The sequence below is a fragment of the Marmota monax genome, unplaced genomic scaffold (assembly GCF_021218885.2).
Source record: "Marmota monax isolate L192 unplaced genomic scaffold, Marmota_monax_Labrador192_F-V1.1 WCK01_AAM20220418_F8-fsc00070, whole genome shotgun sequence".
NCBI classification, from domain to species: domain Eukaryota; kingdom Metazoa; phylum Chordata; class Mammalia; order Rodentia; family Sciuridae; genus Marmota; species Marmota monax.
In genome coordinates, this window is record NW_026692116.1 from 5,513,676 (window position 1) to 5,526,638 (window position 12,963).

General features: G+C 37.5%; 1 protein-coding gene across 1 annotated transcript in view; it reads right to left on the reverse strand.

The window, feature by feature from the left end:
- Positions 1-12,963, reverse strand: part of Alg14 (ALG14 UDP-N-acetylglucosaminyltransferase subunit) — a 93,059-nt gene that overhangs the window by 1,413 nt on the left and 78,683 nt on the right. The gene's annotated exons all lie outside the window — the stretch shown is intronic.

Consider the following 12,963-nt stretch of genomic DNA (forward strand, 5'->3'; position numbering starts at 1 on the left):
GAATGTCAAACAAATATAAAGAAAACAGATATAATAAACAGATTCATTTAGTTTTCTTTCCTGTATTAACTTGATCCTGATATAGGAGAGAACATCTTTAAGTGACTATGACATAGGATATTTTTGTAGGATGTGAAATCATTTGGGGGTTTCAGCCTACATGGGATATTCAAGAGAGGGCTATCACATGAATTAGACTTTCCCTTGAGAGGATTTATTGTATGCCTGTTATATGGAAGAGTTTTAACATTTTTGGAATTCTGCTAATTTTTATAGAAAGCCAATGGTTAAAAAATAGTTGAATAATCTAACAAGGGAAATAAAAATTCAACTCATAGAGCAACTGCAAAGAATTTTTATGTCTTTGAGGAAATGAGAGAAAACCTATTTCATAAAATTGTTGGTAAGATAATTTATTACTATTTTCAGAGGAAAAAATTTATACAATATCTTAATTATATGTTCCTGTTGACTAAATTAGTAAAACCTAATAAAGCATTTTACGTCACAAACCATAAAACAGGAGGTTTGTGGTTGTCTGTAACATGCCTATTGAGCATGATCTAAAATGGCACATGATCTTTACAGTACATAGTCCACAAAACTTATCAGACATCAGAGAATCTGACAGTGGGAAGGGTCTTCAGATACAATGTTTAGCCATCCCAGCATTTTAGGGGTTCTCCCAGACTGACCAATGACAGAGAAACAGACATCCTGACTCCCTGTGAACATGGTCAAAACTATAAAAGTTTGATAAAGGTCATCTGGTCCAGGCTCCATGGAGGAACCCATTCACACAGCTTTGGGAAGAGACAGTTTTAGGTGGGATCTTCCTATCTTCACTGTAAACCCCCTTTCTTTCATGCAGAACATTTATAGAGTCTTTCTCTTGAATTACAGCAACTCAATGCTGCCTTCCAGACATATCTTTAATTTCCCCTATGATTTTTCTTTCTTCTTTTCTTTCTTTCCTCCTCCACCCCCCAACCTTTCCTTTCAAGACAGTATCTTACTAACTTGCCCAGACTGGTATTGAACTGGCAAGCCTTCTGCCTCAGTCTCCTGAGTAGCTGGGAGTATAGGCAGATGCCACTAAGCCCAGCTATAACCTTTGTTAATAGACTTTCAAGATAAGTCATAGAACAGTTGGGAGAGCAGTGTTAGAGAGCAAACTAGTTCTGTGACCTTGGCCAACAGAAATAATGACAATCACCAGCATTATTTATAAACAACTCACTATGGTCAGTTACTGTACTAAAATACTTTACATGTTCTATTTTAATTAATTCTCATGGAAATCATTGAAACATATTTTATTAGTTCTTTTTTGCAGATGAGGAAAGTGAGGCACACAGAGATTGGGCAAGTTGCCTGATCACGTGTTTAGGAGATGAAGAAACTACATTGCTTCAGGGCACTTTTTTTCCTATGTGAATCAGTTATCCTATCTAAAAAACCAAGGTGGGGTGGGATGGATGGGTAGGACTGAACTAAAATAACTCCCCTGACAGTTTCAGGATTCTATGATCCTATAATTAATTTGCATCTAATTTGTCTTACGTCTCAATTACAGACTTGTTCTAAATTCTTCAAGGCTTAGAATTCTAAAAATGTGGACATTCTGGACTATGTAGGTAGTTTGTTTTTAGTGTGAAGCCTGTCCAGTGCATCACAGGATGTTTAGCAGCATCCCTGGCCCCTGTCCACAAGATTCCAGTAGTCGAGACAATCAAGAATTACTCCAAGCACTGCCAAATGTCTCTGGTTGACAACCATTGTATTAATGTATTTCCTAATCCTTGGATTATTTGTGTTGTTCTTCTCAATCTTCTTTTTAATAGTACAGAACAAAATAAAAACTACAGTTAAATAAGAATATAAGGACTGTTGAATCTTGAATGTCACAAAAAATCTTCATATTTACTGCTTTTTAAAAATGTATATATCCATATGTGTTCATTTCAACAACTGGTTGACCCCCTATACACAAGCTATATATACATTGATGGAGATGATGGTACAAGATTGGGTATTGGTGGGAGACACATCAACAACCTGGGACAGAACAAAAGTAGAAACTGTTAAGGTAAAAGTAGAAATTAAAAATAATTTTTCTTGCTTATCCCAGTTCTATGTTTCCATATTTTGAGACACCTTACTATGAAAGTCCCAGCTACGATAAAACCACAGAATCACAAACCGAGAATTGAAAAAAAAGGGGCGGGTGGATGTGTATGTAGTTCAGTAGTAGAACACTTGTCTAGCATGTACTGCGTGATCCTCAGCACTATCAGAAAGAAAAAAAGCCAACTAATCTTAAGGAAAACCACTTTTAATCAAGCACAGGTTTTAACTTTGAGTTGCAGAAAGCAAATTAAATTAAAAAAATGTGGGTTGTGAAGTTTTTGTTATTCAAAGAAACATACCAGAGCGACTTAGTCCAAGCATCGAACAAAAACGTTCATTGAGACAGCCTGGATAAAGATGATGTTAAACAACATTAAGGTTGGATATGTCTCTTCAATTTTAATAAACAAAACAAAGCAATTTTTCTTCATATTTTCATTTCTGAAGACATACATTCTTAATGAATACAGGACCACTGCCCTGGCCATCTCTCTTCCTCATTACTCTGTAAGCTACTTATAGATAGGGTCCATTTCTAGAACAATCTATACTCTGCATGTAGAACAAAATAGGCTGGAAAAAAAGTGAAGGATAGAAAAGAGCAAGTGGGTAACGAAACAGTGAATCTTTCTTTGTCTATCCTATATGGAGTCCAACACCATCCCCCCTTTGATAGACCATTTGAAACTCTACCATATATACTTAACATAAACACCTGACTGCCATAATGTCTGTTAACTCACAGTTTTTATTTATTCCTTCAATCATCCCACATCTGTACACCTTTTTCTTACGAGAACCACTACATCCCTTGCTCCCAATTTAGGTGTTCGAATCCTCATCTGACTAATATGAGAGGACATATGACTCCTGTCTGACCAATCACAGCATCAAAAGTCTCCAGTTCAGGGAAGAGTACATAATCCAGTCAGAAACTCATACACTTAGTAGGCCATTTGCTGGGGCTTCTGAGAGAGCAGCACCTTTTTTATTGGTCTGGAACCCAGGAGGATGTGAACCTGGCACTGTTAACATTTTGCTTGTGACCATGTGGAGAGCTTGAAAATGAAGCCATTACAAAGCAGAGAGCAGAGAGATGAAGACAGGCCATGTCTGAAAGGCAGTATTTAAGATCCATGAACCCAGCTGTGCTTGAAGGAAACCAGATCTCTCTGTAGACTTGTCAGGTATGTGAGGGAATACATTCCATTTTTGCTGAAGCCATTCTGAATCAGGATTTCTGCCACTGGCAATAAAGAGCATACTAATTGACACAGTCCTTTGTCTACCTCTGACTGGCTCTGACCATCCATAACACTAACCAGTAGGTATTCAATAGTATCTGTTGGATGAATTATCAAATCAATAAATAAACTTCTCCCAGAGCGGGAAGTCTAAGAGATGTACTAAAGATAATTTAAGTCATGGGTCTAGAAAACAGGAGGACAGGGGTTACATACTACAAACAGGAAGTCAGGGTTGTAGATGAAGACAGATCAAGGATTAAGAACATTTATAACAGGACTGCTGTTCTGTAGATTTGGGTCACCACAGGTCAAGTCCCATTGGCTGAAACATTTGCATGTATGAAAAGACATATTTAACTTGAATAGTCTGAACTAAATTCCTTATCCAGTAGAACCCCCCCCCCCCCTTACAGAATCTGGGCCAAGACTTTTGAGATCTGGGTTGGTTATAGGTCAGAGATCATGTACTTGAAGATGAGCCAAGAGAAAACATGGGAAGGTGAGGCTAATAGCCATGCAGAGCAAAACTAAAAATACTGGATAAAAGTAATACAATCATCCATTTTGGTCTCTTTATCTTCTAGCCATATGTTTTCCCTGGTTGATCAACTCCAAGTGATACTTGTATGAAAAATGATAAAAGGCACTTGATTTCCAAGAACAATATTTTCTGAATTTCCACAGATGGTAGATGACTGAAGGATTCAGGAGCTTTCTCAGTTCCTTATCTGTGGTGCCTTTGTAGTGTACTTCTCAGCCTGTAACCAAATAGCCTTGAAAGTCTATGGCCATAACATGATGAACAAGCCTGATCTTACTAATTTCAAACGGGCTATTTTACCCTTATATGGGAAACAGGGCCCGTATTAAGTCGGTAGTTCATTTCCTTACCCTGAAGTTCTATCATAAAAAATAAATACATAAATAAAATAAAAACTTAAAACTTTTTTGTCAGAAGGGTCAGCACAGTGACTCTGGAGACTGAAGTGGGAGTATCACAAGTTTGAGACTAGCCTCAACAATTTAGTGAGGGCTCAGTGGTAAAGTACTCCTGGATTCAATCCCCGGTTCCAAAAAATAAAATTAGACCATGCCTGCTTAGCATTATTGTTAAAGACCATCGTCAGGCAAACCATTGTTTTCCCAACCTTCTACTTTCAGTTGAGGAAACTCAATCTTTCAGTTTTCCTGTTCTCTGAACCAAATGGTCCAAGTGACGATTTCCTGCCTTCTTGGTCTTTTTTTGTTTGTTTTCATTGTATTTTCAAGCCACTAAAATGTTTTCACCAAGGTCTTTGAACCCTACAAATCCAGTATTTTTTCCTTTTGTTTTCTCCACACTCTATATTAAGCAGAGCTCTCAGAAGCAGAGATCCAAAGCTAGATGCAGTCTCAAAGAATCATATAGTTCAATCTACTCCCTTTAGTTTGTGGAGGAAGGAAAGAGATTGACATTTACTGGGCACCCACTACTTGCTAGGCACAGAGCCTAAAGTGAGGCATTTTGCATAATTATAGTAGTTTCTCTTTTATCTGTGGGTACATGTTCCAAGACATCCAGTGGATGCTAGAAACCACAGACAGTAATGAACTCGCTATATGCTATGCTTTTCCTATATACACATAACACATGACAAAGTTTAATTCATAAATTAGGCACAGTAAGAGGTTACCAACAACTAATAATAAAATAGAACAATTATAGCAATATACTGTAGACCGTAGCAACCCCAGTACAAAAGTTTTTTTCTTTTTTTATTAAGTCAAAACTTTTACCTTTTTACTCAAAGGAAACACTTTATGGCTTCTCTTTGGCATATCAAAAATATTAGCATCACAGCTCATGAGATTTGGGGCCAAATTTAAGAAAAATAAGTGTTATTTTAACACAAGCACTATAATATTATAACAGTAATTGTGATAACAAAGGGGGCCACTAAGTCATTATTAGGGGGAAGTGTATACAGCATGGATACACTGGAACAAAGGGATGATTCAAGTCCTGGGCAGGACAGAAGGGGATAATGCAAGATTTGATCATGTTACTCATAACAGTACACAATTTAAAACTTATGGATTATTTCTGGAATTTTCCGTTTAGTATTTTCAGACATAGTTGACCACAAGTAACTGAAATTGCAGAAAGTGAAACCTCAGATGAGTGGGTGGGGAGGCTTCACCACATCTCATTTAAACCCTACAATATAGTCTTGTGAGGTAGATATTGCTAAAATCATTTTTTAGACACAGAGACTAAGGCACAGAGAAATTAAGTCATCTATGCAAAATCACATAGCTGGTTAGTGAGTTAGCTGATACTCAAACCCAAGCTTTTTTCAGGGTTCTCCTCTATACCACACTAGCTCACCAACCATCCTGTGTTAGTGGATAGAGGTTTAAGGCAAAGAGGCTCCAGGGCAGATAATGACACAGAAAATTTAATTGAAGTTTACATCATGGCAATTGCTGTTAACATTTTATAGTTTTGATAGAGAACTCAGTGGCAGATTGTCACAAGCTATTAGACTAGGAAAGCTTTTCCAAAAATAGTGAAATAGTTAACATTTTCAAAAGAACAGGGAATATCCTTTCTAAACAGGAAGAATTGGCTTAAATTCAAAGTGATTATATAACTGACTTCTGTTAAGGAACTTTCTTAAGTAGGAAAGTGATATTTTCCCCTGTGACCCTTCTTAAATTTTTAAAAAATATTTATTAGTACATTGTATTTATATATATCAGTAGGGTTCATTTGACATACTCAAAAATGCATATAACATAGTTTGTTCCATTTCAATCCCTAGTATGTCCTCTTTCCCTCCCTTCCTCCCTCTCCCGATCCTTTCCTTACTTTTTGTACCTGTTATATTTCTATCTTGTTGGAAACTGCTGGTCTGCAGCTTTCCTTGAACATTTTATGTGCAGAATATTTTTGACTATAAAAAGGTTCAATCATTTTTATAGAGGATTATCTAATTCCTTAATTATGAATCAGATATATAAGGACATTTGAGAGATTCTGGTTGCCTGATGGGAGGAGGGGGAGAGGGAAGGGGGGAGGGGGAGGGGGAGAGGGAAGGGGGAGGGGGAGAGGAAAGGGGGAGGAGAGAGGGAGGGGGAGGGGGAGGGGGAGAGGGAAGGGGGAGGGGGAAGGGAGAGAGGGAATAGGGAAAGACAAGACAGGGAGAGGGAGGGGAAGAAGGAGTGGGAGAGGGAGAGAAATATAGAGTAAAAGGCAGATATATACATTGTACTTAAAGACAGAAATATAAATATACAGGTATAGAAGAAGATAAGTACATATACTTAAAGACAATGAAACAGAAGCAAGAAGACAGAATTTGACAAACTGAGATGCATTAATTTGCTGTGTTCCTGGTATGGTCAAAGAACATGTACTTTGGAGCCAATTTTGCATTCCACATCTTGAATAAGCTGCTAAGATCCTCCAGAAAACATGTGCTTTATTCTGTGCACTCAAGCTTTCAAAGGTTGTTTTCCTTTAATTGTCTACCACATTTTTTCAAATTCCTAGTACTCAGACCATTAGTAAGTTTCAGAAGTAGAAAATATTGCTTGCCAAAATTAGGAGTTTATTCAAGGTTCTTATTAAAATTTAGCTCATTTATGTTAAGTATGCTTGGCTGCACCCTACTGTGGCCTCAAAAGACAAGCAGCACTGGTAGGATCTGGGGGACACAATGAGTTTATCCCAGTTTTACATCAGAGAGGATACCACTGAAGCCACCAAGTAGAGAAGCAACTGTAGATAGTGTTTCTCAGGATTTTACATCACTTTCACTCAGGGGTACTTATCAAAAATATTGTTCTACGGGCTGTGGCTGTAGCTCAGTGGCAGAGTGCTTGCCTTGCACCTGTGAGGCACTGGGTTTGATCCTCAGCAAATAAACAAATAAAATAAAGGCATGCTATCCATCTATAACTACAAAAACAAATAAAAAAATATTGTTCTAAATCAGAATTCCCGAGCCTAAAGTCTAGGAATGTGCATCTTAAACAAGATCCCAGATGATTCTGATACATAGTAGCACTTGAACACCTCTGTTCTCTACTACAGGAAGTGGCCAGCAATCTTTAAGCATGCCTTTCCAGTCTGTTTTTATTCCTGCAAAAGGGGTCTGTGTATGCTAAGGAGGAAAGCAACAGTGAAGAGTAAAGGTACTGGTGAGCCATGCTCTTGACTTGATCAAAACCACTCTGGGGACAAGCAGCCCAGCTGAGCAACTCTTGAGGGGCTAACATTAAATGAGTCCAAGGTTCCCAGTACCAGAGAGAATTGGGAAGCTCAGCCAGAGCACCTCTCCCTCTGTTAAGACTTCTACTTCTCTCTTAGAAAGCAAGTATTCCTGGGAGAAGTCCTATCTTTAGGACTAACAGTTCCTTAATTATCTGCTAATGACTTTTTTAAAGAGAAGCTGGGCAACCTACTATTGGGTCCTCTCTCAACCTGTGTGTGTTAACTCTCTTTTCTTCCCACTTGGAAAAACCCTACTCTTTTACATTCAAAAAACAAAACAAATCAACAAAAACAAAAACAAAGAGGAGCAGCTGATGGTATTCACAGAATTTGGGCATAACACAGAGAAGGCACATGACGGTGGAGACAGGAAGACATTAATATGGAGGTGGCAGGTGATAAGGTACCACATCTTTGCCACTCAAAGTCAAGGTGTCCCATCCTTGCTGAAAGAGCAAGAAGGGAATGGTTTGCTGCTCATGCTTGGTATCACACACTACCTGGGATTTTAAGGAAGTAATGGCTGGGTAAGCAGGGCCTTATTGGCAGGGCTCAGTCTGTAAGCAGCAGTAGACTGAAGCCTCTGCCAGAGTAGTCTTAAAACAGGTGCAACAGGTTTAATCCAGTAGGTAATTCAGGAAATATCTTGTCTGACCAAGATTATTAAGGAAAAGATTCTCAGTCACTGTAGTGAGAATACTAAACTTCCAGGTTTTCAAGTTCAATTACTGAACCTCCTGTCTCTTGAAAACAATAGCTTCTGCCTAATTGCAATCAAGATGGAATATCTAAGGTATTGACAGTCCAAGGGAAAGACAGTGGTGAGAACATGGACTCTGAGCCAGAATACCTGGGATGGATTCCTGGTTTCATTGCTTCCTGTGCGACATTGGCTAGTTATTTTACCTCTCTCTGCCTGTTTCCTCATCTGGAAAATGAGTACTTGAGTGGTGCTTCCCCATGGAGGGAGGTAACATCTGCAAAGCACTTGGATCACAGCCAGTTCCAAATGTATATTTGCTACTGTTATTCTTAGTTTCTCTGTCTTAGGGCTGCCTTATGACAAAACCAAAAGATGGTTCTGAGAGTTGAATTGGGAACAGAATCTTTGCAGCTTATGTATGGCTGATGTTCTTTCAAAAATGACAGTGGCTCTTTTGATTAAATTGCAGTCTTCCTTTCTCTTGTAAATCCTGCTGAGGGTACTGCTGCTGGGCCACAGTCCAGGCATCTTCTATTGGGGCAGAAGGTTCTCAGGTTCTCTTTTGATGGTCTTTTAAGGGAAAAAGAGGTGGGGATTAGAGAATAAGCCCCTATTTTGTGTGGTTCAGCCAAAAATCATATAATGCATGCCAAATTATTTACTGGTAGAACTTCTCAGGGCAAGATTTAAAATAAAATTCTGTTAAAGAATTTGGACAGCCCATTCTAGGGTATAAAATGGAATTATCTCAACCAGAATTAAATCACACTTCCTGAGTCTGACAGTGTTTCCAGGGAGAGTAAGTGTCATGCCGGCTTCAATGCCACGCAACCCATTGTTGCTCATGACTCCTACCTCCACTGGCCGTCTAACCCCATTCAGCGTTCTCTACCAGCCCACCATGGTATGAGTCTTTGAAATTGAGAGCTGGGTCTGAAAACAAAACCAGGCCCCTTTTGGTTGGGGGAAATGTTGACAGTTGGAAGGCATGAAAGGGAACAGAAAGGAAGGTACTCACAAGTTTGACAGACACTAACTTAAATGTTAATGATAAGCAAGTGTGTTAAAATCCAAGCTGTAATTCTAAAAACCACCACCACCTCATTACTCTGGGTTGTCTCATGTCTATGTCTTTATTATGAAATTTATTCATGATTTCAGTGGTCATATCCTGAGCAGGACAGCATAGTATAATTATTAGACATTGTTATTATAGTCTCAGATTTTCTGGGTTTGAACCTAGTCTCTGCTGCCTAGCTAACAAACTTTGGGAAAGTCAATCTTCTTTCTTATGCCCCAGTTTTCTTATTTGCAAAATGGGGATAAAAATGGCAGGTAACTAACTTATAGAGTTGCTAAATAAATTAGTATATATAAGGTATTACAGTGGTACGTAGCATTTTTCTTGGCACTAAGACCTGGGAAGATGAGTTAAGTTACCAGGAGGCTTACAATCCAGCAATGTGGTATTGCATTCAGCCCTTATCATGTGCTTTGTACAAAAACAGGTGCCAAAAAAGTTTCAAGGGAAGCCTGCAGAAATTGTTCCTTCACTGTTAAATGTCCAAAAGCGCTAGGCATTTTAATATCACAATACCTCAGAAAACACTTGGTTTTATACAAATATGAACAAAAGCTTTTATAATATTCCTCTACTTATATACTCACTCATCAATTCTGAGAGTCTCTAAAAACTATGAAATAGAGGGAAATGCTTCAGTCTTTAAACAGGAAAAAAATAGGCTTTCCTTGTTTCATGTAATCATTTATAAAAACTTAAAAAGCATGTGCTAACCATTGATGTACCCAATAATGCTCTGCTATGAGGGGCACAGAGTGCTAAGTCCAATAAACGTAACTTTTGGATAATATATAGATAGGAAAGGGTGAACAAAGAATATTATAGGTATTCTAAAGCCATAAAATCTGTCCCATTTTCTTCCCTTCCACTCTCCAAAAGAGTATTCACCAGCCTTCTTGTTCACTGTTTTTAGACCCTTGATTTAAAATCTGGAAGTTCTTATAATATCCTATAAAGACAGACTACAAAGAGAGAACTCATTCCAGGGATCAAATTCCCTCTGTCCCAGGTAATTTAAGGCCAAAGAAGGATGCAATTTTAAAAAGTCAAAGAAAATAAAGACATAGTCCAAAACATAAGCATCTAATTAAGTATACACTTTTGTTAGATTTTTCTTTGTAGGGGGGACAAAAAATGGGGCTTCATGTGCTTTATTTGAATGATTATACATAATTATGCATAAGACAGAAGAGTCTACACAACACACTGATATTCTTGAAAACATGTGGCCCCCAAATGTCCCCAACACATTGGCTTACTTCTTCCACCCCCTCTTCCCTCCTCTTTCTCTCTTCCCATCTATTCCTTTCTCTCTTTCTTTCTTTCAATGACAGACAAAACTCTGGGTGATGCCATACCAGGAACTTTACCTTGCCAGGGGATTTCCTCTCTAGCTCCCTGTGGGGAAGTCCAGCTCCTCTTACTGCCCAAATACATCTCTCCTTTTTTTTTTTAAATATATTTTTTTAGATGTTGATGAACCTTGGTTTAATTAATTTATTTATATGTAGTGCTGAGAATTGAACTCAGTGCCTCACACATGCTAGGCAAGTGCTCTATCACTGAGTTGCAACCCCAGCCTCTCCATCTCGCCTTTGACTCCAACTGTCAATGCCCAGGCTGGGTTCTCTATGGCAACCCTCTAATCCTGCTGGCAAAGGGCCTCTGGCAGCATCGTCATTGGAAATCTTATTATTTTAACTGTAGAAATAGGCCTCCTATCTGATTTCCTCTTTTCCTTTCTCACCCAGACTCTACCCATTTTATTCTGAAAATCTCCTCAAAATGGGCCCTACTCTTGAATCTCCACTGCCCATACTTGGTGTGGAACCATTTTCCCTCTCATCTGGCTCACCCAGAATTCTTAGGAGCTTTCCTAGCCTCCTCCTCTCCTCTGTCTCACTCTCCACAGTGCTGCTACAAGACTTTTTCTTAAAATGCATACCTGGTCATGTCATCATTTATCTTTTTTCTTTTTCTATTTAAAATGTATTTATCTGAAAGTAATTGAACTTGCAGAAAAGTTGCATAGATGGGAAAACCAGATTTATCTATTTTAACATTTTGATCTATTTGCAATATCCTCTCTCCCCACACAAACAAAAAAATGCAATCAAACCTGAATATCTGATATACATCATGCGCTTTTTCCTTGAATATTTTATTACATATTGAGAAAATTCTTTTAATACTTAATTATCAATGTTAAATTATTATTAAATTTAACATCAGCATAAAGCTTTTAACTAATTTCTCATCCATGTTCCATTTTTGTCAACTTACCTAGTAGTATCTTCTGTCTTTCATTTATATTTTAACTCTCCATTACAGAACCTAATCTAGCATCTGTTTAGTTAGCATGTATCTTTATTCTCCTTTAACCTGGAAGTTTCTCAACCTATTTTTTATATGGCAATCTCTTTTTCATTTGTTATTTATTTAAAAAAATAAAAAAGGTGCATCATTTATTTTTAGTGGATTCTTGCTGACTCCAAAATAAGGCTTAAATACCCTGGATTAAAAGTTTTTTTTTTCCCATAAAATTCACTATCTATACTGTTGTTCTTCATTACTGTAGTTTCAGGCTCACCTGAAATATTTTCTGTGTGATGAAGAAACTTGTAAGTATTGTTTCAATTAAAATAACAACAATAAATGTAAGGAACCAAGAAATACACTCTCATAATATATTTGTAGCCATGTATTTTTGGTGACCATTCAAGTATAACCAGTTTTGTAGTTCCAAAGCAGACTAAATTGTTTAAAATGCTTTCTTGGTCCAAATTAATGAGTTTTGAAACACATAAGCCAGGATTAGCTACGAGTTGGCAAGTATGAATTAATTCAATCCATGCTTACTGAAAATCAAAAGCTTTAGGCCCAGTATTCTCACATTCAAAACAAAACAAAACTGGAGTGAGGAGGGAGAAAATAGAGCAAATTGGGGGATTCAGAAAGAGAAGAAAGGCAAAAAGAGGTAACAGGTTGATCGAATGGTCAATTCTTGCTTAACCTAACCCTGATTAAAGAATAGCAGTTAATACACAATCATTTTTTAAAAAATTGATACATTATATATAATAGTGGGATTCATTATGCCATATTTGTACATGCACATAATATAATTTGATCAATCTCATTCCCCTTTCCCTTTCCTTCTCTATCTGCTTTCTCTACTAATCTCCCTTTTATTATTGCTATTTTAGTTAGTGTATTATAATTTTATGTATGTATATGATTAACTGTGGTACATTCATGAATAAACATAGATAGCACAATGTGGTAGATTTCATTTCCTAGTACTTCCCCCACTCCCTTCCCACAACCCACTTCTAATAATCTACTGGTCTTCCTTATTTTTCTGGGAGACTCTTCCCACTTTCCATCTTTTTTTTCTTTCTTTCTAGCTTCTGCATATAAAATAAAACATTCGACCCTTGATGTTCTGAGTCTGGCTTATTTCATTTGGCATTATGTTCTCCAATTGCATTCATTTATCTCCAAATGACACAATATCATTCTTCTTTATGGCTGAGTAAAACTC